This window comes from Hemicordylus capensis, chromosome 4, assembly GCF_027244095.1.
Source record: "Hemicordylus capensis ecotype Gifberg chromosome 4, rHemCap1.1.pri, whole genome shotgun sequence".
Lineage (NCBI taxonomy): Eukaryota > Metazoa > Chordata > Lepidosauria > Squamata > Cordylidae > Hemicordylus > Hemicordylus capensis.
In genome coordinates, this window is record NC_069660.1 from 45,474,657 (window position 1) to 45,502,476 (window position 27,820).

Sequence of the window (27,820 nt, forward strand, 5' to 3'; positions counted from 1 at the left end):
CATTATCAAATATCTTAGTAGAGAGAGCAACTATAAGAATTCCTGCTGCACTTGATATTTCCTTTCCTAACAAATTCAATCTATTAAATATTTTTTTATATACCTGTGCTGAAATAAAACACCGATACTGAAGAAACTGAAATGTATCTGTAAGCATTCATTATTATCAGGTAGAGCATAATCCATAAAACTATGCAATTGTTTCAGAGTTGGAATGGGTTGAGATGTATTCATTTGATTAAAAACATCTGAGAGCATTAAATTGCTCTAAAAATCTAGGTCCAGTTACCAATTACCTATGAGCTCATTGTTCTGAGAAGCTACTGAACATCCCTGTTTGACACTGGACCGGGTCTCATGATCAGTGAGACCCAGTTTGGGGTGGTGAGAACGGGCTAAGGCCACTCTCCCTGCAGTTAATCAGGGAGGGAGCCCTGGGCGGCCAGATCGGTCACCCACACGATTGCCGGCTCCATGACGGAGCTGGTGGGGCCTGGAGGGAGTGGGGGCCGATCGCCCCCCCGGAAGCTCCAGCATGCCCCGCGCAAGTGCGCAGGGCATGCTAGCGAAACCCCCAGAGCCAGGAGGTGGCTTTTTGCCTCCCCTCCGGGGGTCTCCTCGTGAATAGCTGCAGTATGGAGCCGCACTGTGGCTACTCATGATCCGATAGCCCGGGTTTGCGGAGCGCTCACTCTGCAAACTAGGGCTAAGGGGCAGGCTACTTGAGTGGGTTAGCCGCTCAAGAACCACCGGGCTCGCAGCCGAGCCCAGTGGTTCTCACAATTGAAGCTAGCCTGATTTTCTTCAATTGTGTGAATAGCCTCACTATGAGGCTATTCCCACGACCAGCCAAAACCAGGCTAAGGGAACCCAGCCCTGTTTTGGCTAGACTGGTGCCGCCTTGGAAGCACCATGGCTCTCGGCAGCCAGCCCTCTAAAATGCCCCCCATTAAACAAGGTAGTAGAGTGAGTGTTCTACTAACCCCATTTTTGTGATTGTGAGTAGTCACAGCATGGCTCCGTGCCACAGCGGCTTATGAGGATACCCCTGACTGGGAGGCTACAACAAGCTTCCTGGTGTCGGGGAACTCCCCAGAATGCTCTGTGCACTCGCAGGGGCATTCTGGGACTTCCGGGGGCCAGACGGCCCCCAATTCCCACCGCCCTTACTAGCTCCGTGATGGGCAGATGATCCAGCCTCCCAGGGCGAGCTGCATGCTCGTGCGTGGTGCAAACAGGTCAAGCCCACTCTCCCTGCTAACCCCCTTACAGCCCTCCACACTGCTTGTGTGGAGAGCCTCTATGTTGTCTAATCAACTGAGGATAGCTGTCTAAGCTAAGGGTGGGTTACTTACAGTCCCTAAATTTGATTTTCGTGAAGGTATAATAATTACCCCATTTTCTATTTTCCAGAAGTAAGCAGAAATCTAAAATAGATTTCTGATTAAATGGGGTGGAATTTGTATTCATCTTTTGATTGTTTTTCTGAGATGTAGTTTCCATCATAATAAACTTAGACTATAGTTATATAATACCAATATGTATATCAATCAAAAACACATAAAACAAAAATATCAAAACTACTTTTCTTTTAAATACTTTCCAAAACAAAACTGGAAGCAACAGCGAGGAGAGAGTTATATTCTTATCCCAGAGTTCACAGCTTATCCTCAAGTTCTTATCCTAGAATTCACAAACTTCAGAGTTGTACAAACTTAATTAGGTTCCCTCACAGCCTTACTAAACCACTGCTGTTTTCTATAGGAATTTTTAAAAAAGGGGGGGGGAGAAAACCAACCCCCCAGCCTTGCCAAGTGTACACTTAGCGACATTTTGAGGCATGCCTCAGCAAATTACAGGTTTTATATGCCTTTGCCTGAGGAGGCAGGGGAACAGAAACAATCTCCAGATGGTTCCAGCTGGTCAAACCTCTCCCAGTCCCTGGTTAAATACTCCTCCTCCTAACTAATAACGCCCTGATGCAATAAGAGAAACACCAGTGCCTCTGAAGCAGTCCAGATTAATGCAGAACCAGTGCATGTGTGTGGGTGTGGGTGTGAATTTTGATTACCTCTCCTTCCCTGGAAGCCCTCAAAAATATGTTCCTGAGGTACATATCCTTCAGTGGCAGAGTGCTTGTTGGGGAAGGGGAGGTCATCGAAATTTGCCCCCATCACTGAGCCTGCAGTGGAGCTAAGTTAGTTGCAGGAGTGGAGCCAGGCTGGCGGCAGCCCATGTTTGGCTGCTGCCATGGCCCCCTGGCCCCGCCCACTGCGTCTGTCATCAGACGCGCTCAGCTAGCCATGCCCCCACGTCTGACATCAGATGCAGGGGCGTAGCCTCCCTACCAAGCAGGGCCGCATGGCCCCGTTTGGAAAGGAGATCGGCCCGCGCTACTTTGAACAGTGCAGGCCGGAATGACTCTCCCTGCCTTAAAGGAGACATTAACATTGCCAATTTCGGGGACCGTTTGGAGCCAAAATCAGCCTGTGCTGCATTGGCAGCGTGGCCGGAGCAACTCTCCCTGCCTTAAAGGTAGGGAGAGCCGCTCCTGGTCCCACTGCCAATCTCTCTCCCAAATGGGGCTGCACGGCCCCGTTTAGGAGAGAGATGCAGCCCCATTTGCAGCCCGTGCAGCCCCATTTGGGAGGGAGATTGATCGGCCCCACTACGTTGGCAGTGGGATCAGGAGCGGCTCTCCCTACCTTTAAGGCAGGGAGAGTTGCTCCGGCCACGCTGCCAATGCAGCACAGGCTGATTTCGGCTCCAAACGGTCCCCGTTTGGGACCGAAATAACGCCCCCTCACGTCTGATGCCCCTGGTTAGTTGAACTTTTCAGAAGCACTGGTGCTTCTTCCATTGCACCAGTGCTTCATTAGTCAAGATGTGTCAGCTAGTTAATCAAGGGAGCACTTCTCATGATCAGTGAGAAGAACTCTGGGGCAGTCTGCAGGGAGAGTGGGTTACACTCACCCTCCCCGCAGATGAGCAGCTGTCACTCCTTGGCAGGCAGATCGCCCGCCCAGATGAGCACTGGCTCCTGCCAGTAGCTCCAGGGTGCAGGGAAGCACCGTCCCATGTCTCTCCATCCCCGGAGCTCCAATAATGCACCACGCAAGTGCACGATGAACTATTGGGATCCCCACCACCCGAAAGTGCCAGCTGGGCACACGAGCACAAAAAAGGGATTTAGGGAGCACTTGCTCCCTTAACCTCATTTAGAAGGGAGGCTACGTAGGCGGGTTTGCTTCTGTCCAGCCGCAGGGATTGGGCTCGATCCCAGTGGTTCACATGAATGTGCAAAACTGGGCTGGGCTCCCTTAGCCTGGTTTTGCGTGCTTGTGTGAATAGCCACAAGATGTCAAAAGTGAATTTCCCGGCAAACTGTGTCCTAAACATGTGCTCCCAGTTAAGTTTTGATAATTGCATTGCATGGAACAATAAACAGTCAGATGCATTAGTGGTGGTCTTAATCTAGGAAGTAATGCTAACATGTAGCATTGCTATCCCACAGCAATTATTTGGGTTGGACGATGAATGCTCTAGAAGCCATTGCATATACAACAAATCTGTCTTGAGCTGAAACTGCACAATGTCTCATGCAGTGTTTCATGCATAATCAGAACCCTTTAATTGATAAAGAAAAGAAAAGAAAAGAAAAGGAAGTGTTTTGATACCTTAAAGACTTACAGATTTATTGTGGGATAAGCTTTTGTGGACTGCTCAATCCCATAAATCTAATGAGGTGTAATACACCCCATAAAAGTGTATGCTTTCTGTTAGTCTTAAAGCCGCTACAAGACTCTTGTTGCATTTGTGTTGACAGACTTATGCAGCTACTCCAGAATTTAATTAATATATGTAATCCATGCATTGCCTTCTTTAAAAAAATAATTGCAGATTACATCCCACAAAAGAGGCTAGGTTGTCATCTTATTCACAGGGATGTAACTAGAGCAATGCATACACAGCTACCACCATTTAATAGTGGTCTAAGTATTTGGAACCAATACTATGAGAGTAACAAATTACTCATACCTACTAAATATAGGGTGGTTGAAAAAACATTCCTGAATGTTGCTGGGTTAAAGTCTTTCTTTGACCCTGTGATATTTTAAAAAGTACCAATTGAATGCTGAATTGATAAAATTTGGATTTGAGTTGCCAGCTAAAATGGTTTGTAAATCAAGAATTTAAATAAATGGTATATTCACTTTTGTATAAACCAGTTTGGGTTATAAATGTACTTTCTAACTAAAATAAATTTTAAAATATGTGTTTTCCTTAACAGTGTAGCATCTGAAGAAAATAAAGAGTACAGTAAGACTAATGATATTTGTCAAATGTGTTTAGTCCATCCTCGAGTTGTACCAGATTTCACCTAAAGTGAAATTTAAATGCAAATTTGAAGTCTTCTCTCTCATCAGAGGAATTTTAAGGGAAACCAAAGAAGTATGTGCAAGACTTGTGGAATTTCTCCGAGAGGTTTCATGTGGCCTTACATTTAATGAAAACCAACCAGTGGAGAATCAGTGGAGTCAGTGGAGAATCTGGATCTTTAAAAGGAAAGAGTTATTTTCCTTCTCCTTCACTGGCCAAATGCTTATGGGGGGAAGCCCAACTTTTCCCTCACACTTCACCAGATTTTAAATAAACTTCGGTTTCTAGTCTTGATATAAAGGAACTGAACCATCTGTTCTGAAGTTGCTAGAGTCCTTTTAATTAAAAAAAAAAAATCACCATTTGCTGCCTGCAATTAAGTTCTGATTTTCCTTCTGCCTCTCAGTAGAAATGATGTCTGGTGGATTCCCATGTTGACCATCTGCCTGTACTATTTATATGTGTTGTTGAATGATCACACACTGATTGTCTGGATGGCTGCCATCAATACCTTTGACTAGGAATTTACAAGCAGCTTCTGCATGTTGTTAGCACATCCCACCCATTCCTCTGAAAGCAACAGACACAATTCATAGGTCATTTAAATGGTTGCAGCTCCACTTGCTCTAATAGATTTGCACTGAGTTGAGTAGAAAGAAACTTGAATTTTCTGCAATATCAGAGTACATTTAATGAATCTGCTTAAATTATGTAGGCTTTCACCTATATATTCCATACCAGAGACTCCATCAAATTCAATGCCAGGTCTCGTTAACTTGAACAGATTATAGGGTTTCAGAAATTCAGACATGTTAAGCACCTTAAAATCTGTTGGAATTAATGAAAACTCCAATTTATTTCAATGGATTCAGAGTTTTATCCAGATATACAGGATTCAGTTATTCAGCTTCACATGCTTTAATTAATTTGATTTTAAGGGAGCAAATCAAACTTCCTTTGAATCGTTTGATTTGTTCCATTTAAAACACAGAACTCAAACTAATCAAATTTGAAGCCAAATTAAACCACGTCAACTGTTGTTCAAATATTCTCCAGGGTACACATTTGATGTTGAGTATTCATCAAAGAAAACAAACAAATTTGATTTGCACACTAGAAAAATTCTATTTGTCCTGGCTCTAGTAAACATGCATTGTTATAATATTTATTTTGTACAGGATGCTGAAGGTGATATTGAACTTCAGCCTCATAATGCAGACCTTGAAATGAAATTAACTTGACACAACCAATGGGATCCTCCCCATATGAATCCTGGTTATTGTAACTTGCAAGCCGTGTTTTGTAGATAGTAACGGTGGAATGGCATAATCTTATGAGCTACTTTGCTGACATAAAGGATCTCCACACGAGCATTGTGGAAAGCCAGAGAGGGTTCTGCGTTGTCCCCACAGAGAGCCTGCCCTGGGTGGCTGGATCGGCCGCCCACACGATTACTGAGCCGGTTGGGACAGCAGGGATCAGGGGCCTCCTGGCCCCCAGAAGTCCCAGAATGCCTTGTGTGAGTGTGCAGGGCATTCTGGGGAGTTCCCCCCGACATTAGGAGGCTCCTCGTGAGTCACTGTGGTGGAGAGCCAGGCTGTGGCAACTCACGATCACAAAAATGGAGTTAGTGGAGTGCTCGCTCCGCTAACCTTGTTTAAAGGGGGAAGTTAAGCGGGCTTACTGCCAGCAGCCACATGGCTCCTGGTGGTTCACATGCACACCAGAAACCGTGCTGGGCTCTCTTAGCCTGGTTTCCTGTGCTCATGAGAATAGCCTCCTAGTCTCATAGGAACAAAGGTAGGCTCCTGCCTTTCTTGCAGTGAGACAATCCATTAACTCTAAGATTCAGCCCTAAAAGAGGGCTTTCAGGAGGGCTCTGCAGGCTTTGGAGCCACATAACCTTAGAATAGCCATGGTTTCCTTGTGTAGGCATAAATTCTATCCCAGGAATTTTAACAAAGGTGAGGGAGGGAAGCTACATAACTCTACTTTGCACGGCTTTGGCTAGTGCGCCAGCTGCGTCCCTTTCTCGAGACGGCAGATCTGGCCATGGTTACCCATGCCTTAGTCACGTCACAGCTGGATTACTGTAACGTGCTCTACGTGGGGCTGCCCTTGAAGAATATCCGGAAACTGCAGCTAGTGCAAAACACGGCAGCTAGGGTTTTGTCCAGAGCTGCCTGGTGGGAGCACATCACACCCATCCTGAAAGAGCTGCACTGGCTGCCAGTTCGTTTCCGGGTCCAATTCAAGGTGCTGGTTTTGACCTTTAAAGCCCTTAACGGTTTGGGCCTGGGGTATCTGAGGGACTGCCTGCTCCCAAGGGTTGCTGCCCACTTGACAAGGTCATCTGAGGGGGCTCTGCTCCGGGTGCCTACAATGAAGGAGGCTCGTCTGTCATGCACTCGGGACAGGGCCTGTTGTTGCCCCCAGACTTTGGAATGCTCTCCCAGTGGCTATTCGCTCCTCAGACTCCATCACAGTTTTCAGAAAGCTTCTTAAATCTTGGCTTTTTACCCAGGCTTTTATATGACAATTTCTATGCTGCTTCTATGTGTTTTTACTCATTTATAGTTTTTATGCTTGTATTTTATAGTTTTTAAATTAGATTTGTTTTATATTTTTAGCTTAATATTTTAATTGTCATTTTTATTGTATGTTTTTGACTTTTGTAAACCGCCTTGGGGTTGTTTTTAATGAAAGGAGGTATAGAAATTCAACAATTAAATTAAATTAAATTTATTTCATCTCCCATCTGACAGATAGGGGCTATTTACACACATAAGGAAAAGCAGGCTAAGGAAGCCCAGCCTGGTTTTGCCAGCATGTGTGAAGTGCCAGGAGCTGCATGGCTCCTGGTGGTGGCACAGCAGCAAACACACTTAGGGAGCCTGCTGTTTAGCCCAGTTTTTAGGCAGGAGGGCACCCTTAAACTGACCTTAGTGCTTGGGCACAGGTGCCACACAGCACCTACACAAGAGTAGCCTCCCGGCCAGTGCCGAGAAGATCCCTATAATGCATCACACTCTCACATGGGGCATTATAGGAGTTCCGGGGGCTGGGAAGATGCTTCTCAGTCCCTGACTCTCCATGCTGCTGGCAGTAGCCAGCAATTGTCTGGGCGGGCAATCCAGGAAGGAGCCCTCGATCATCTACCAGGGAGGTAAGCATTTTAAGTCTTCTGCCCCTGCGGTTTGGAGCCCTTTCTCACTGATCATGAGAAAGGGCTCACACTGTTGTAGTGTCAGCAGCAGAGAACTCTACAAGACTGTTGTAGTTAAAGCAAGTCTAGAATCATGGATCAAGTCTACAAGATTGTCTTGAAAAGCTCAGTACCCAGGGCAGAGCCATGTGCTCTCTATTTGATACCACCCTCCAGACTAATGTGGAGCCCTTAATTGTTAATTACAGTTGTTCAACCAGCTTTGAATCTGTCTGACATTAGCAGTGTCTAGACCATACTTTACCTTCTTGTCAACATGAGTATCATGGGAGACACTAAGACATGTCACATGATCATCTGGAGATTTTTTTTGGGGGGGGGGGGAAGAACTCCTACCCTGTTTTCAAAAGATGAACAGAATCTCTGTTTGGGTCTGCATACCCGCACCCAGACAGTCATGGCAACCTCAGTCTTCACTGAAGGAATCAGAAGCTGGGTCCTCTGAGGATCAAGTCCTGGAAACAGCAAATGGACTCATACATTCAAAACACCAAGGTAGGGCAGCTCTTTCCCCCCTCCTACCTTGATAAAGAACAAGGTACATAAACTGGACTACCTACATTGGAGCAAACTGGTTTGGAGGAAATTGCATGGGTTCTTACTAGCATTACTATCTGAGTATCTCCCCAACAGATCAGACCACAAATAATATTTTCTTTCTTTCTTTTTTCAAATAGTATTTTGGCTCTTTTTGGGAACTCCCCTCTGTGCTCCCGATCAGAGGGTGGAGAGCATGATGCAGAAATCTCTTTAAAAGTGCTAGAAGACAAGCAAAAAAGCCAACAAGGGAGCTAGAAATGCATATGGATCTGTATGATGATGTTTTACTTGAATTGCAACTTCTGCAAATATAAAGAACCTCCCACGCCACCTCCAGTCTCTCTTTTCTGTAATTTACACCCCACATATTAAGTTGGGCTATTGCTATGCTCCTTTTTCCACAGAGATACCTCAGTTTTCTTATTTTCAGTGATGTATGATGCCCTGGAATGCTCATATATCCAGTGGGCAGGCTCATTTATACACAGTTTGAAAAATAGATGGTATATGAAGTGCAATTTGGTGTTGTAGCAGAGTTTTGTCCCCCTTGGGGTGCCTGGGTGTTTGATTAAAACCCTTTTATGGGAAATCAATAGGTTCCACATTACAACATTCATTCTTTTCCCTAAAAACACCAAGATGGACTTGTAAGGGGCTGCTCTACCTGCCATATTTCCTTCCTCTGAGGTAAATGAACCCTTCAGTGTTTATTTTTATCCTATGGCTACATATTCAGGGAAATAAATAGCCTTTTTTGTTTCTTTACTGGTTTATTAAAAATAGCAGCAAAAACATGCTAACTTCACAATACAATGAGCCAGGGGTTCCTGGCTTTATATGGTACAATAAGCCAAAGGCTATTGTGGTTGGGGATGCTGGGAGCTGTAGTCCAGCAACGTCTGAGGATCCAAGTTTGAGAACCCCTGCAATGAGCAGTGCTCTTGGACACTGAAGGGTATGGGTTTGTCCAGGAAGGCACTGCCTGGTCGCCTGTGCTCAGACAGAGTGAAAAACAGAGAGATGGGTATCACTGGGAATGCCAGAGTACTCTCAACTGAGGTTCTTAACAGTCAGATCTGGTGCTTTACCTACTACACTGCCAGTGCTGTTCCCTTTTCAAGTCCAGCAGACTCAGCTCCATACTGCTCCATACTGCAATGCAGCTCCATACATGCTGCAGCACCATCTTGCCTGAACATTCAGACAGATGCATCCAATAGACATAAAGCCCTAGCCTTAGAGCCTAAGCCTCAATCTGAGGATGCTTATGTGTGGGGTTGTGTATGTGTGTGGATGCTCCCGTTCCCTGCTTGCTGCACTGGACTTCTTAAGCCCTGCTTGTTTTGAACCTAAAACCTGCTTCTGGTCCATTTGGACTGACAGTCATGCCCCTTCACCCCCATGTTCCCACAACCCAACCGCCTGAAGCCTGACTCTTGCCAGGGTCTAAAGGAAAGATCATCTGTACATATAGATTGTTGTTTGCTGGTCAATGACTGAATAAATTTATAAACTCTATAAAGATTGTTCACACAACCATTTGCTTGGAATTGGGGTGGGTTGGTGGGGGGGAGGCAGGATCCTACTATCCTTCCCCCCACATGATCCTTCCTGCTTCGGGTGCCACCCACTCACCCACACAATCAACACTGTGATGAGCAGTGTGCTGATCTAGAGGCGATGGGAAGGACACCTGGACTCCAGGTATCCGTCAATGCACAGTGCAAGCATTGCAGTGGATTACTGGAATCCCTGAGGCTGAGTCGCTCCTTTCCCCAGCCTCTATGGTCGTGACTGCTGCTGGCAGCCTGAACAGAGCTGCTGGCGGCCCGTGTGCCCACACAACCAGGCAGTGGGGTAGGAGGGCATGTGCACGCCCTCCTATCTCACTTTTAGCCCAGGTACACAGCCCGGGGCTACCCAGTTGAGGAGTGCCAAGATTGGGACCAGATTAGGCCCAGGCAGCTAGTGCTGCCCTACCTGGGAGAACGAACCTATAAGGCTACTATATATATTTCAGATATTATATGCTTATTATATTATAGTTAGTATCTTGGGAAACTGTTCCTAGCTTTTAACTTTTTATAACTATGAAATTTGCTATCTAAGCTATAGTTTACAATGTCCACTTCTTAAAACAGTACACACCATTGCACACTAACAAACTTGATGTGAAGGAAGTGTATTGTGCTTCATCAGTACCTTGGACAGCACTTATACAGTACAGGACAGAGACTGCTAAAGTCTTACAGTATCTTCAGGGCCTGGTGTTCATGATCCACTCATGCACACAAATTTGTTCCCTACAGACATGCAGAAATGTCTGAAGCCTGCCTTTACAGTTTTACAACTGCCAAAATCTCAAGGAGTTAGCAAACTACCAAACATTAAAGGGAAATGGGCAACCAGGATGGGGATGAGCAGTGAAGTGTATATTTAAGTGACGCTGTTTTCACTGTATTTACAAACAAAATATGCAGGATATTCACCCCACAATTTTCAGATGCTATTATTAATTGCAGGAAATGCTCTCCAGATTTAATCTTTTGTTCCCCTTTGGAGAAACTCCTGTGCTTCCAGCACGCTGGTTATCTAGTGTTGAAACCATGGCAACAGAGAAGAGTATACCATAAGAGAGAAGGTAAAAGCAAGGTACAAGGAAGTGTATAGAATCTTAACTCAGCCACAAAACTGGAGGAAATATAAAGATTTAGAATTGAGAGCCAGTGTGCTGTGGTACTTAGTGTGGCAGACTAGGAATGGAGAGACCCAAGTTCAAATCCCTGACCATCTGTGAAGATCACTGGGTGATTTTGGACCAATCACTCTATCTCAGTATAGCCTACCTCATAGAGTTGCTGTAAAGGTAAATATGAGACAGGAGCTCAGGGTCCTTCATCCAAAGGATGAAGTTCTGAGTTCCTTTGAATGAAGGAGAGGGGACATGTAATAATAAACATAAATTATCAAATTGTGATCATTGACTTAAATGGAGCCATGTAAACAAGTTGTAGCATTAGAGAGTTAGACAAAGCCCCCTCCTGCCTTTGCAACCCATCACCCCCCACCCCACACACACACACCCAGCAGGTGCTGCTTATCAATGAAAAAAACACGCCAGGGTTAGACATGCTATTAATGTAGTGTGTTTTGTGGTCCTCCATTCCACTCATACAGAATATATATTTGAACAATGAATTCATGTATCTTTCCCTTTGCAAATAAATTCGTTGGCAGAAGAACTCCCAGGAATTCCAAAATTACTAAAATGGGTTTCTCACAGTAGAAAAACATACCGCTATCTGCTGGTATTATTGATCTGGTTCTTCAAGTAAAAATAACTTTTAAAGTTTGTGGGGAAATAGACTGAAGCTTCTGGCCCCCTTCATAAATGCTCAGCAGCGTGAGAGCCAAATCCCCCATTCGCTGATCCCATGCTGCTTAAACAACTACACAGGCAAGGCCAAGCAGACCTTTTCCCTTTTAGGGATTTTTCCACTGGACAAGCACCCCACTGAGAGCGAGGGTGTGCAAGTAGCCCCACCAATGCAGTGCTTATTCACACACACACACACACACACACACACACACACACACACACACACACTCTAGTGGACTGAGATCATGGGGCTCTCATACCACAAAGGGTATGTGTGTGCACGCGCATGCACATCTATGCATGCATAAAGGGGGGCTGATAAGGAAGGAGTGACATGGGGGCAGTTTTTCCTGTAACAGGACTTCTGTATGTTGTTGACTACAACTTTCATAATCCCCAGCCAAAGGCCATTGCAGCTGGGAATGGTAGGATTTGTAGTCAATAACATCTGGGAATCCCTGTTCCAGGGAATACTGTATGGGGAAAACTTTAAATGCGACATTACTGAGGTTGCTGGATGTAACAAGCTATTCATGTGCAGTGGCTAGCAATGCAGATCTATATGAATACATGAAGCTGCCTTATCCTCAGTCAGACCATTGGTCCATCTAGCGCAGTATCATGTATACTGACTTTTGCCGGTCAAAGGCCAAAAGAAAGAAATACTTACTCATTTATATCGAATGGAAGGGGCTCTCCAGAGCTTTAGACTGGGGTCATTTCCAGCCCTGCTGGATTGAACCCGGGAGCATCTGCATGCAAACCAGGTTCTCTGCCACTGAGACGTGGACCCTTCCAACTTCTTTCTTAATAACATCATAAACTGCCAAAATGGTTGGCGATGGCAGGGAAAGATATTGCTGAATCTGTAGTCTACACATAAGAATTAGCCTGTATTGCACACTAGTAGCCTGCACTGGTTAGATTTCAAATGAGCAACCCAACATTGCTTGTTTGTGCAAATTGGGCCCAAGGCAAATAAAACTCAGTGGTCCAGCACTATAAAGTGGACAAGCAAAATAAAGCTCAGTAATCTAGCATATGCACTGCATGTATAAGGACTCAGGTTCCATCCCCAGAATCTGCATAGGTAGCTTGTGCTGCATGGCACCTCCATCTGAAACCCTGGAGATCTGCTCCAGTACACAATACTAGATGAAATGAACCAATGATCTAATTCCTTATAAACATAACAACAATGTGTGAGTTACACTGGATTGGATGCTTATGTAGTTCTGCTATGCTTGAGCTGCAGATATAGCAGATCGTTCTCTGTGTCACTGCTTCTTTACAAAGAAAAATGTAGCCGAAGAAAATCATCCATAAAAGAAATAAGAATTAAACAGTGTGCCAGTTAAGATTGCCTGGATATAAATGACTCTTCACAGATCATTCCTCACACAAACCTGATGTGAACATTTAGGCCCAGGAAAAAACTACCTTCCAATCACTTTGATGAGGAGACAATAATCTTCTTTTCATCCATCACTATCATCAGTTTGGAAAGCACAGCTTGGTCGCCAAAATGCTTTCTGCTGCTAACCTCATTATAAACTCATTTAATTGTTCTTGGATCTGCATTCCTACTGAGCAATACATGTTGTTTACTTGCTCTTCAGAGCTCAGGCAGCTCATCTCTGAGCTGGTAGTGGTGGTGGAGTTTGCAAGTACCAGGGGTTGTGTGTACCTCTTTTGCTTCAACAGTGTATGGGATGTACAGTTATGCCCAGACTCCTGAAGACATATACCTTCAGTTTATAGATGAAACAATAAAGGCTGGTGTTTCTATGCTGGAAAAGAACGGCCTATCATCACTTTCCGTCTAACTGGGTTTTACTTGCCCTGTAGTGCTAGATACTACATATTTCATCAATCAGAGTGTTCTAGCCATTTTGTATACTTTGTCACTGTCAGGTTACTAATTGCTAATGGTGAACACTGAACGCTGCCTACCTCTGCATATCAGGCATAATGACAGCAGAGTTGCTTAATGGACATCCTACTTAAATATAGGGCCACTTCAAATAGAACCCATTTCCTACATGGAAAACTCTTCAGTGTAGAAAATAATAGATAAACATGGGTAGATGATGGAACAGGAATTTATTCACAATGTGTCATGGCTTAAAAGTGACAATCACATCTTCTCTGCATGTGTACATCCAGAAAAAATAGACATGTGAGCAATAGTTACACATGACAATCTATTCAATGCATGTTGTTTTCTGCATGGAAATATTGGAAAGCTGCCATGCTTGAATTGATACTGAATTAGTCTTCAGTGGTCCAGCTAGGTAATTTTGGACTCTGGACCTAATGAGCTTATGCCCCCACCCCTGAAAAATAAGCATCCTCTTCATATATGTACATTTCACCAAAAATCCACAGTTCTGGTCCAGAAAACAAACAAACAAACAAACAAACAGACAGACAGACAGACAGACAGACAGACAGACTACACAAGCCCAATGGATTCACACAGCTTCTTGATCATCTGCAAACTAAATGGGACACAACACATCCCCCTTGCACCATAGTTCTAACACAAAACTAACTTTGACATATAGTGCATTTATAAGGAAAACAAATTGAAACCATAATACAAGTTACTTGCTTCACAGTTCTCATGCAGACCTTTTGAATCAAAAACCAACTTGAGTACAGTGCATTTGTTTTTGTTTTTTTAAAGGTTGTTTGTTTATTCAAATGTAACAGTTCCACTTTCACTAGGTGTGAAGTACTCTATGGATAGAGATAACACTTTTTGGCAGCTTTACTACAGTAGGGAAAAATAATTAAAAATCACAGGATTGTCTGATTTCCTTGGGAGGAAATCTTGTCTACCATCTTGTGTTACATGTGTGCTCAATTTCAGAACTCGTAAGTCCAGTCATTCTGCAAATGTAAAGGGTTGTGCAAAGTGGGCGGGGCATGCCTCAAGACAAAGGGCAGATTCTTTCACATGAGGGTGGAATGATGGTCCAAGGGGGACTTCAGTTCTAGAAATTTTTGTAATTTTCTGCCATGAAACAAGCCACATGACTTTTTTTTGAGTTTTTTAAAAATTAAAAAATAAATAATCAGATTGACTGATCCATTTCAAAACCAATGCACAGAATCCTGCTAACATGTCCTACACTTGAGCCCAATTTCAGAACACTAGGCCAAGCCATTCCAGAAATATAACAGGAGGTTGAAAAGGGGTGGGTAGGTGACATTTATCCTTTTAATGAAGGCAATGGGCTAATTATTACATGTGGGGGTGGAATGATGGTCCAAGGGTGTGTGTGTGTGGGGGGTCAATTCCAGAAGTTTTTATAATTTTATGCCATTAAACAAGCCACTTATAGGACTTTTTGGAAGTTTTTTAAAATTTAATAATAAATAAATAAATAATCAATAGATTAACCAAGCCACTTCAAAATCAATACATAGAGTCCTGTTAACTTGTCTCACCTCTGTGCCAAATTTCAGAACTCTAGGCCAAGCCATTCCAGAAATTCAAAAGGGGTCCTCTTTTTCCTTAGGGAAAATCATGGGACCCTAGAGGAGAGTGGGCCCATGGACCTGGGCCCCTAGGTCTGTGCCCAATGACATCTGTTAGACCTATCTCAATTAATAACTCTTCTGAGATTAAACAGAGGTAAGAATTAAGATTTTTAAAAGGGCTTGACTGACTTTTGGACTCTGAGTGGCCACTGACACCAGCTTCTGATTATGATGACCAAGGCGACTCCCGCATGGCGTGAACTGAGGCAATCACCCTGGGTGTGCCTTTGGGGAGCCCTTTTGGGTGTGGCAGAATGCACCCTCACTGCCTCGCACTCCCAGTCCCAGCACCATCAGGAGGCCGACATAACCTCATCCCTTTGCTAGTCCCATACCACCCACTGCCCTCTGCACATAGCTACACCTCAGGGCAGGCTGTCTGTGCAGCAGGGAGCCCTCTGCTGCTCCAGCCACTGGCTTACCTACAAGAGCCCATGCAGCTGCGCTGGGATTCTCCCCACTGGGTCAGCTGCTGCCAACCTACGAGGGAGGCAGCATGCTGAGCCCAGGCAGTCTCCTATCAAGTGTGTGGCAGCCTGCTCTGCAAAGAGGAGAGAGTGGCGTCCAGGCTTGGGAGGCAGGGGTGAAGCAGGGCAAGGCAGGACTAGTGAGGGAAGGGGGTAGGTCTGTTCTGTCTGGGGTGGGGCCAGCATGAGGAAGCAGTCTTATTTTTGTCAGTCTCCGGTGCAAACAAAAGCCAGTACTGGTGATGATTAATGCAGCAGTAAATAATGATTAGTGCATTTTTTGATTAATTTGTGGGATCATATCAGACCATTAGGAACATAGGAAGCTGCCATATACTGAGTCAGACCATTGGTCCATCTAGCCCAGTATTGTCTTCACAGACTGGCAGCGGCTTCTCCAAGGTTGCAGGCAGGAGTCTCTCTCAGCCCTATCTTGGAGAAGCCAGGGAGGGAACTTGAAACCTTCTGCTCTTCCCAGAGCGGCTTCATCCCCTGAGGGGAATATCTTGCAGTGCTCACACATCAAGTCTCCCATTCAGATGCAAGAAGGGCAGACCCTGCTTAGCTATGGGGACAAGTCATGCTTGCTACCACAAGACCAGCTCTTAATCACATATATTACAAAGCATGATTGATAAGTATTTCATGCCAATGACAGTGCAGCAAACCTAAGCCCAATGGCTATAACCTCCAGACAGATCACACATGCCCATGAAGCTTGCAGAATATGCTGAAGGATTAGGAGGGAGCATATCACAGCACAGCTCTAGTAAACATGCAAGCCATTGCTTAGCATTCCCAACAAACAAACTTTGAGGAAACCATCTCTGAACCAGGTCTCCAGATAGGAAAATAGATACGAGGGTTTCCATTACAGTACATCTGATGACAGGCCACCATTTCCATCTAGAGAGTTGTGGAAGTGGCAAAAACACTGCATGCACATGGTGATGCATGAGGACACACAGTGCATAGTATCTACACTGTGCATTGGCTTCCATATTGGGCAAACATTGCTGGTACAAGCCAAAGGTGATTTGTCTGTGTGTAGTTTTGGCCTTCATTAAAAAATATCATCCGTACATAATCCAATACCTCACTATTTATTCTAATCAAGTAATTAATCAATTAATCAGTCAACAGTAAGAAAGTTAATGAACTAAAAACACTTTAATCACTTGACTGCTTTCACTATCAGTGTTTCTAGCAGGAAAAGGTCCTGACAAGTTTGATTTTACTCCCTTTATTTCATCCACTTAGCAGTCACTAAACCTGTGCTGGTGTGCAGGTGTTATTAGGATTCTGACAATTTACTAGCTACCAAGCTATTAGAATCTGGCTAATTATTTGACCTTTGGCTCTCTATTAGTCAGGAAACACTCAGTAGCAATTAAACTCATATATCCCATTTCCCTCAGGTTTGCTGGGATAAACATGGAGAGGTTTTTTTTCCTGATTTGAATGCAACAGTTTCATGTGATTAGCAGGTCACGTTCCCGCCTATAACTTTAAGATTTCCATCCTGCTTAGAGGCACTGATGAAACTGAGTGAAGCTGTACTGCTTTGTGGCACAGATAGGATTTGGGGGAAGAGAATGTTATTACACAAGATTTATATATTTTCATTTTCAAAAGTGTCACTTTCTATTTATTGACCCAATTTCCAGTCTCACCACACAGCTCTGGGGGATTAACTTTAAGCAGATGATGGGGGTATTTTTCTTTAGTAGGTGCTAGAAAGTAAAACAGCGTGCGCACTAGAAAGTTTTTCACACTGGGCTTTTAAAGCCCTTTAACTCACATCTCCTCCAAAATGGAGGGTGTGCATTCACATATCGGCCAGATTTACCCTGAAGTCCCTGCGAGTTATCAGGGAACTGTTCACACACAATTTTATATCTGGGGTTTAAAAAATCCATTATTTGTGTTGGTTTTGGGGGACAACTTTGAGCTCATAGTAAAGCCTCCCCTTAAACTTGGGGTAAAGCCTGCTGTGTGTAAAAGACCCAGGTCATTGCATGAGAGCCCTGGCCTTGTGTGTGATTCCCCTGGCTTGCAGAACTTACATGCAACTGCTTGCATAACAATCTTTGCATAATTGATGATAATTGCACTTTTAGGGGAGTGCATGATGCGTGGTGCACACACCCATATACAGGAGGAATATTCTTTAGCCTTAATCAGACATTATATATTGTATGTGCATACAGGTGCCAGTACCGTGTGTGTGTGTGTGTGTGTGTGTGTGTGTGTGTGTGTGTGTGTGTATGGATTTTTAATATACATTCATTTTAAACGTGAACCTGGTACAGGCCCCTCAAATACAGGTACCGATTGAAAGTGTACTTCTGTACATGCACTGAACACACCATGTGATAATTGTATTTCTATTCAGATTTCAGTGTATGCATGTACCCTGTGCACAGACCATATAGACAGTGAACATAACATGTAAAAAGGGCTTCTGTTGTAGCACATTCAGGCAACTAGGAAATGGCAAGAAAGAGACTGAATAAAACAGGAACAGGGAATTTGATAGAAATGTAAGAATTGCCTTGATTCTTGAAAAACCAGACCAAGATCCTTCAATGGGGCCATAGGTTGGGTGTTGCTGCAGCTCAGTGGTAGCACACATGATTTGTGCAGGGCTTACTTCTGAGTAAGCCTGCCCAGAACTAGGCTGTAGTGTAAACCACACTGGAATTTGTTTTATCAAAAGTTTTTTTCTGCCAGCTGTTATGCAATCTCTGCATTTCTAATTACAAGCTAAATGGTATTACAAAGAACTGTTTACATTTCAAAATGTTTGCTCTATTCTAAAGTTCTAAACTTGAGAGCGGGGGGGGGGGGGCAGGGTACACTATTCTTTGCAAGCTTCCATGCAAGTAATACAGTTGCATGCTTCTCCCAACTTCACTCCTGTCTCTTTTCCTGGGGGAGGGGTGGAAGGGGAATGCAATCCCTCACAGTTGGGGTTTGCAGTTTGAACTGTTACAATTGAAAGCATTTGCTCATCTGAATCATGGATTGCAGAAGCAAAAAGTGAAGTCAAACTCACCTTGAAGCCCCACCCACTACCAACTGGAATCCCTGCTAGTTCCAATTAGAAAAGATAAATTTGCCCCACCCCCAAACACCCCAGTACCTTCACACCTTTAGAATTTGCGCTAATAATCCAAACAAGCTGAAAGCCAGCCTGAGCTTCCTCATTACTGCCTCATCTGCTTGAGCCAGAGAGGAGGGAATGGGACACTCACCAGAACTGGATGTTCAGCACCTGTTACTCAACCACCTGTTTGCCTGTGTTATTCATATTTACTGAGCTTTTGATTCTCATGAAAGGTGAAAAAGCACAGATCAAAAACTGTTGAGTGAGGGATTAAAAACTGGAGCTGACAGACTGAAAAGAATGTCAGACTCCAAAGCTTTAGCCAAGAGCAATACAGGCTGTGGACTGCCTTCATGACAGCAGTTATCCATTTGGCTAGAAGCTGCATGCGTCCTGGACTCCCTGGCAAGGCCATATTTACTCTTGGGGTTCCAAATCTGCAGATCAAGCCATGCAAGCCAAATCAATCCATCCATTTTATTTCACTTCCAAAAAACCCAAAACAAAACAAAAACACCTCAAGCTTTATTCCCTTATAACTTCCTGCACCATTGAAGTGTGTCCATCAATGCCTCACTGGCATATTTTCAGTTAAGGCTGAATTTTTATGATAAACTGTTATGCATACAGATGTGTGTGCTTATTTATATATCCACACTGTTCTAATACAAAACTAGTTCTGTTCGCTTAAGATCAATTCAGCTCATGTGACTGAATCTTTCACAATACAACTTCTGCATGGGGTTGCTCGGTATTATATCCTGATGATACAGGATTCCTCATTCCTTTTTCTCAGAGCTTGTTGAGGAGCAGAAAGACGTAGAGTACAATGCAATGCAATTTGATATGATGTCCATAGGCTTTTAATACAAGCTTCACATCAGGTGCATTGAAATGTTACAACCATGGTTTGTTCATACTCCCTATTGCTGTTTCTCCCTCCTATGCATGTGAGCAGAGGCAAGCTAAAACTTCTGATCACAGTTTTCAACAAACCACAGTTTCCCATAGTATCTGAATAACCAGATATCGTGACCTGACATTGCACCATTCCTCAGATGTATGTATTACACTGCAACAGGAAATTGCAATCAGAAGCTTTAACTTCATGGCTGACTGTAGAGTACATAACAAGGGGATTGTAGTAATTCTAACAGGGAATACACGGGTGTGGAACAAGCCTGTTTGAATATAAATTACAGACTGTATACATGGACCACTTCTACTAGTAATTTAATTAACGTTGGGATTACCTGCATTGCTTGTGTGAGTCCTTGTGCTTTCCCCCCATTTCCTTGAAAGGCACATGTGCTTCTGGGAAATTGAGGGGGTTTGGGGTTTTGTTTTTTTTAAAAGGCTTCAGCCATGGCTGCAGACTCAGAAAAAATACCAGCATGCTTTTGTGCTACTAAAAGAACCCAAGAATGACAGTTTAAGGAGTGTGCTGAAGCCTCTCAGAAGGGGTGTGTGTGTGTGCTCCCTCTGAGCAAAGATCAAGCAACGTGGAACCCTTTCCGCTGCCCCGTAAAAGGTAAGGAGGCGGAGGGCAGCAAGGGGGCAGATCTGCCAGACATTTTGGCAATGGCAGCTGGGTGCCTTCTGACAGTTCCAAATATTGGAGATTTCCTGTTGTCGTTGCAGACGTCCTCCGACAATAGCCGACAGAGGGCATATTGAGTATGGCATGCACAGCCCTAGTAATCACATAGGGCACAATCTCCTTGGGAGATCTCCTGCTCAAGCCCACTGGAATTGATAGGGAGGCTTGTACCAGATAGGGATGTGAGTCTCGTTTCGGATACAAAACGTTTTGTGCACACAACAGGCCATTTTGGCTGTTTTGTAGCCAAAACAAAACGTCCCTGTTTCGGATACAAAACATTTTGTTGTTTCGGCTGTTTTGGAACTCCATTTTGCAATCGCAGAAAGTCTTTCTCCTTCAGTCTCCATTTTTAGTTTTGACATCTGTTTGAATTTCCAGCCCTTCCAGCCCGCAGATTGGCCAGTGAAAGCATGGGCTGATCTGCTGGCAATTGCCTCCTTATTCCTTTCCAGCAAATTTAAGGGTAAATTTTACCTTCATTGGCAAGTGGGGCAGTGTGCATTTCATTGTTGTTGTTTTACACTGTTGTGTGTAGATCAATTGCATTTCGGGTGGGGGGGATGTGGATGTGCATGACCTTTGGAAATCTGCCTGATTTTTTCCAAAGCTCTGCTGTTGTTGATGTGTGATGTTGATGTTATTTGGGGTGGATTGGGGGCAGAAAGGGGGCTTTAGGGGCAGAAGAGTGGTTCAGGTGGTAGTTCCCCAATGGGTGCCTGCTGCCACCCAGATTCCAAAGGAATTGGGAAAAGAAATTCTTTTTAAAGAATTTCTGAAGTTGACAGGTCTTTGGGCCAGATTCAGGGCAGAAAGGGGGCCTGAGGGGCAAAGCAGTGGGTTGGGTGGCAGTGCCCCAAGGGGTGCCTGCCACAACCCAGATGCCAAAGGAATAGGGCAAAGGGCTGATTTCTTAGAAATTGTTGGAAGTTTATGCTTCTTTAATGCCCCCCCAGGGAATAATGGAGCTTTCAACAGACCCATAACTCCTCCTGGGGGGCACTGGGGTGGCCGGGAGTGAGTGTTGGTGTAGTGCACATAGGGTGCCAACCACCCCCATGGGTTGCTAACCCATGGGGTGCTGGGTTCTGTTGTTTCTGAGGTGCGGGGAGACCCGAATTCAAATCCCCATTCAGCCATGAAACTAGCTGGGTGACTCTGGGCCAGTCACTTCTCTCTCAGCCTAGCCTACTTCACAGGGTTGTTGTGAAAGAGAAACTCAAGTATGTAGTACACCGCTCTGGGCTCCTTGGAGGAAGAGCGGGATATAAATGTAATAATAATAATAATAATAATAATAATATATTCTCTGGTAGCATATGAGATTTTCAATGACAAACCATGAATCCACTCTCATATGCTACCAGAGAATCTGAATCAACACTCAAAACATCTCAGAAACAACTGAACCCAGTACCCCATGGGTTAGCAACCCATGGGGGTGGTTGGCACCCTATGTGCTCTACACCACCACTTGCTCTGGGCCACCCTGGTGCCCCCCAAGTGCAGTTATGGGGCAGGAATTATGGAGGTCCATCATTCCCTATGGGGAAGAACTTTACAGACACGCAAACTCCATGACATCTTTAAAAATCAGCCCTCTGCCCAATTCCTTTGAAATAATTCTGGCAGCTTCCTTGCCCCCACTGGGCACTACCACCTACCCTAATCTGCTCTGGGCCACCCCTATCCCCCCACATGAAGATACTTTTGCTAAAACCTCCATTCTTCCCTATGGGAAAAATCCTGTACCTCAAAAATTCACCAAAACCAGCCCTTTGCCCAATTCCTCTGAAATTTGGGTGGTAGTTTCCACCCATTGGGCCCTACCACCCCCACCCACTAGTTTTTCCCTGGGGCCATTTTTAAAAATCCAAAACGTTTCGGATTTGGATTTTGCAATTTCGAACAAAGAACAAAATGGGGGTGTTTTGGATTCGGGCCAAAAACGAAATAGGAAAACAAAACAAAACACAACCCTAGTACCAGACATCTTTCTGGTAGATTATCTCACAACTCACAGTCTCTCAATGCAGCTCACAGTTGCAATGACAAATCAACATTTCATGTAAATTGACCACAAAACTTTAGCCATGCAGATAAATCATATTCTTAAACTTATAAAATAAAGGACAAGGACAAGATGTGCTTAAACTCTTGGCCTGTTCTTTCCATTAGTTTCCGTAATATATCCTATAAGTCCATATCTTAAGTGCTTTCCTGAAGGGGATTTGGATCTAGTGCACTAGCTGTGCTTGCGAGCAAATATGGATTTTTGAACTTCCTGTTTTGACAGCTGCCTGGTGTAAAATCAAATATCTTTTTTCTGAAGACATTATAACTTAAAAATAAAATTAAAATTAAAAAATGCTTTGCAATTTTTCTCATCCCATTGCATTTTCCCCCTTTTGCTGGGCAGAGGGCCCTTTAAAAACCCAATGAAAAACAAATTCTTAACAAGATAATAAATAAAAATAAAATTAGTATGATTACTCTAGAGCGAGGAGTGCTTCAAAATTCATGAAAGGTGTTTTGTTAATCAGGCAAGACAGACAGAAATAGAAGGTAACCAATACCTGCCATTTGCATACTTGGTATTTTATACCTTCCGGTCTATACATCACAGGCAGTGCTAAATTAAGTTAGTTAGAAAGATAATTTAATTTCTTTTGATTAAGTGCCAGGAATAAACTCCAGGTGAATGACAGAGTATTTTAATGAGCCCAAAGCCTAATGAATCTTTTTCTTCCCTGTGTTAATTAGAATTTCAAAGGAGAACTCTGAGGGGACCAATTTATTGGGAGTGCAAAGAAGAGCCTTTTGTTCCAACACTCCCAGGCTAGTAAGCACACTTACTACCTGACCTTGCATCTGTTTGGTTAGCAGAGATTCTGCTTACTCAGATAAGATGCTGAAAGCTCCAGTAAAATGCTCTAGGGAGTTTAGTGCTCTTTCTGGCTCATAATAAATATTTTTGGTGTGACTATTGAAGAACAGATAAATGTCCCATGAAATGCTCTAGTCACACCTACCCCGGTCTCTAGGCACCCATGTTGCCAGCTAAAGAGAACAAGTGGAACATACATTCTCAGAACAGAGGAGTAATGCACACTCCTGTCACCATCATGGTCATAATTCATGCCAGTCAGTGGCCAACAAGAAGAAATTAGACACTCATCCAGACTAAGCTCATCATGACTAAGTCCAATGGCAAAGAATGGGGCTTAAGTTAGTCATGACATTGACTAGCTTGTTTTAATGGTAGTTAGTCATCCGGGGTGGCCTCCTTCCTAATGAGACGGGTGGGGCAGTTGCCTTGGGCAGCAGACTGCTGGAGCACCAGCAGGGCAGTAAGATGTACCCTGTGGCTGCCATTAAAGCAGCTCTTTGGGACTAATCTGACCCTCGCAAATTTGCAAGCAGGGTCCCTCTTTGCACTCCTCGCAAAGCTCGCAAAAAGCACGAGAAGAGAAGAGGGGGCTTCTTGGAACCTCCTCTTCTCCCTGTCCTTGCCCCACCATGCAAGGGTCAGTTTTGAAAGGAGGCTGGCCTTTCAAATCAAGGGTGTGGGGCAAGGCAGCATATGGTGCATTGCCTCAGGTGCCACAGTACCTTGGGCCACCCCGTTAGTCCTGACTAACTTAGTCTGGAGAAGAAACTTGTTAAATTGCAATCTCATGCCTTCAGCCTTAAAGATTACAGCCCAGTCAAAATTCCATGTGGATTACGCATTCAAAAATCCCCAGCCATGTTTGGGGATGATGAGGAATTTAAACACAGGTGGATTGCCATACTGAATAAGTGTTCATTTGATCTCATGTTGTTAATAATCCAAAAGGCTCTTAAGGAGGTAGAGGTTGTTCAGAAGGAGATTGTGACTTGTGAAACTTCTTCTTCTTCTTCTTCCTGTGGATGTTAATGGCGTACCAGGACCGTATGGTCCCACTAACGCCACCTACTGGAAGATCGATAAAGAGCTCAAGCGTTTAAACTAATAAAGATCTACAAACGTTCAAATAAACGTGACGACTTGAGAAAACTCCATAAGAGCGAGATTGCCAGTTTCCAACCTCGTCGATCCAGAAACAACTCCCGTATAGACCTACCACTAAAACCAGCGGATTGAAGAGAGAGAAGAAAACCAACATGGTCGTCGCTGAAACGGATACAATCCCACAAAAGATGGTCCACAGTTTCAGAAACTCCACAAAACTGGCACAAATCATCCCCCGATTTTCCAAGAAGGAGCAACCTATCCCTAGTCGCGCAGTGACCCGACAGCACCCTGAACAAAGAGACTTGCCGGGACCTACCCAGAACACCAAACAAGCTGAAATCACCCAACTTCGAGCAGAAAGCATAAACCCTCTGACCCGTGGAGTCCACATCCCAATCTGCCTGCCAGACTAGACTTGTGAAACTCAATTGAAGGAGTCAGTTGCCCCGATACATTTGAGAAAAGGTATAAGGATCTTGATGTGAATTTCACAGTTTCAAGAGAGACTTAAGGAACCTAAAAATCGGAAATTTGAAAGAGATAGTCAGGATTATGCATCGGGTTATGTTTACAATTGGATCCCATCTGCAGGTACCCCTAAAAAAAAAAAGGTTAGATGGAGGGACCCTATTAGTAAAACAGATACTGAGGGTACAGGCACGGAGGAATCTGCCACTACTTCTGGTGATGATAGTTATATTCAGGAGGGGAGACCACGCTTGGATAGAGCATCCAAGAATCAGTCTAGGGGGCCCTATTTTTTTCACAGGGGTAGGAGACCTCGAGGCAGACACAAAGAAGGTTTTTTTGGAGATTCATCTCCATGGGTTCCTGATGTAGTTAAACCCAAATCTAGGTTTATACCTAGTGGAGAGTACCCTGCAGTTCAGGTTTTCCAGAAAGTAGTGGAGAGGGATATCAATAAGTTGGAGTTGAATAATAAAGTGTCCATGTAACTTGTGGTATATTGGGAGCATTACAAGAGTCATCAAGACTCATGTTCTCGAACACAGATCCAGGCAAAAGAATAGAATATTGGAACAATGCCCCATTAGTGCCACATTTTGTTGAAAAATCCCACTCACCTGATGATTTCAAGTTTTTTGTGCAATTTATACCAAGGTCCTTTGATAAACTGGATACACATAGGATTCTCCTTCAAAAAGAATCTTACTTCATGCACAGGTTCAAGAAATGTATACCAAATGGGTCAAATGTAAATTGTGTTTTCTCCTGTTTCCTTTAAAAGCGGGGGGGGGGGATGAAGATCAGCGCAGCTGGTTAATTATTTCCACCTATCATGTGACTGATTGGTTGATGTGGAGAGTATTTAACTCCAAGGTTAAGTATTGTTCATTAAGGAGTATAGCATGTTCCAGCAGGCACTATGGTGTTGCTTCTAGTGTCAAGGCTTTTCCAGATATATCGTTGGTGTGACTGTATTCTTATTAGACAATTTCATTATGTACTTTGCACAATTGGTGTTTCATTATTGTGTCTATTGATGTATAGACTCTTGGTACTTCTGATGAAGATGTTTTTGAAATGGACTATTGCCTAGGAAGTCTGTTAAGTTTCAAGGATCCTGAGCAAAGCTTCAAGGTTCCTGTGCAGAGTGTATTACCACATATTTATGAGGATTGACTTTCAGCAAACCGGCACCACCAGCATCATATTAGCTATTTTACACTGTTGTTAAGAACTACATTTCTAAGTCTGTGGAGTTCGTATCAGCCCACATTGTTGTATTTTTCTGCTGCTGTGATATGGATGCCTGTGGAAGTTTGTGATTACACGTGGAGTATTGCTTCACCCTGCATTGTGTCTCTGCATTTTTTGCCTTCCTTGGGAGGCAAGGTTGTCCCTCCCCCTCTCTGCTGCACCATGAGTGCACACACATGAGTGGAGGTGTGGTGGAGGGAGATGCTGAGAGTGGGAGGACTTCCCTTCCCCAATGCCCAGAGTGCCCCAGGGCATAAGCATGGCAGTTCTTCATGTTAGAGTAGCCACTGCATTTGGCATGCCTGCTCCCCAGCTCACTGCTGGAAATGTGGTGTGCTGGGGGAAAGTGGTTTAGCCTGGTGGTGATCACCCAGATGATCACCAGCTGTGGTTAAGAAAACCACAGGTTCGCATAACCTCAGCTAAACACTGGGTTAAAAAGTGGGGCTTAGCACGGGGCAGCTCCAGGAGTGACCTCCCAGCGCTTCATACGTGCAGCCTAACCAAGGCTGGGCTGCCCTAGCCTGGGTTAGACTGGGGGGTGAGTCTCACGATTAGTGTGGCCCGTTGGAGGAGTTCTGCGGGGAGTGTGGGCTTAGCCCACTCTCCCCTCAGACGATCAAGGCTGCAGCCCTGGGCAGACGGATCAGCCACCCACACAACTTCCAGCTCTGTCATGGAGCCGACGGGGGCTGTGGGGATTGGGGGCTGTGCAGCCCCTGGAAGTTCCAGGATGCCCCACGTGAGTGTGCAGGGCATCTTGGAGAGACCCCCAAGCCTGGGAGGCTGCTTGTATCCTCCCGACAGGATTCTCCTTGTGTGTTGCCACTTTGGGGAAACAGGGCTTGCCTGTGAGCCTGGTAGTTCCTACAGTCTGTGGAACGTGGACTAAGCTCCCTTAGCCTGCTTTCCACTGGTCATGAGCATCACCTCTGTGTGTGAGAATACTCTTCCAGTTTTGTGGAGTCCACAAGTTTCAAAGAGACAAATGCTCAAATGGGGGGGGGGGTTGCTGCTAGCTTGGTGTCAGTGCACTCTTTGTTCTCCACCTTGCTCCTCTCTGAAGAAGGTGAAGGGGCAGCAGGGCCCAGTACAAGGGAATTAACAATTAAAAATTGGGTCCCATTGAGGAGCAGATGAACATTCTTGCTGATAAATGGCTCCTATCAAATCAGCTCCAAATATATTGGTAATTGCCCCTCTCTGGATTCAGCCTACAAAGTAAAGAGGAGGAGCCCAATGGTGGATAAGTCTGAATTTCCATATCTTTGCACAAGTTTTTGTAGCAGTCAAGAAAGAGGAGACATAATCCTTGTTTTCACTCAGAACACTGCAAACCAAATTGTCTTATGAAGATGTATTACTTTTACTTTAAAAAATAAATAAATGCCACCTTTCCAACATAAATGGAATTCAAGATAGCTTAACAACATGTAATAAAACATAAAAACAGTAATTAAAAGAGATAAAACAGCAGATAAAACAAAAGCACACACCACTGCAAAATAACATAAAATGGTTGAATGGTTGGCACTGACTACAGTGAAGGAAGAAGACTCACAGTCAGGACCCAGTGCCTTTTTTGTAATACCCCAGAAGCCCTTTGCATGCTTGTATGCTCACAGAAGAGGGAGTGGCATAGTGTTCAGAAACTCACTCCCCACCAAAGGTCCAGTCAGGTCACCAGATCTCAGGTACCATGTGGGATTAAATGCTGAGGCTCTTCACAACTATAGGCCTTTGTCAAAATATTGATTCTATACTTCCAAAAGGCTTCTTTTCTTATTACAACTAGCTCATATTGCACCCACACCAATGAATAAATGAAGGCTTAAGTTGGAGAAAAGGGGC

General features: G+C 44.2%; 1 protein-coding gene and 1 long non-coding RNA gene across 5 annotated transcripts in view; one reads left to right on the plus strand and one right to left on the minus strand.

The window, feature by feature from the left end:
- RALY (RALY heterogeneous nuclear ribonucleoprotein) overlaps positions 1-27,820 on the minus strand; it is a 376,843-nt gene that overhangs the window by 150,657 nt on the left and 198,366 nt on the right. The gene's annotated exons all lie outside the window — the stretch shown is intronic.
- Positions 23,570-26,059, plus strand: LOC128324325 (uncharacterized). Its single transcript, XR_008306792.1, has 2 exons — positions 23,570-24,712; positions 25,760-26,059. It is a non-coding gene; the product is annotated as an uncharacterized LOC128324325 (long non-coding RNA).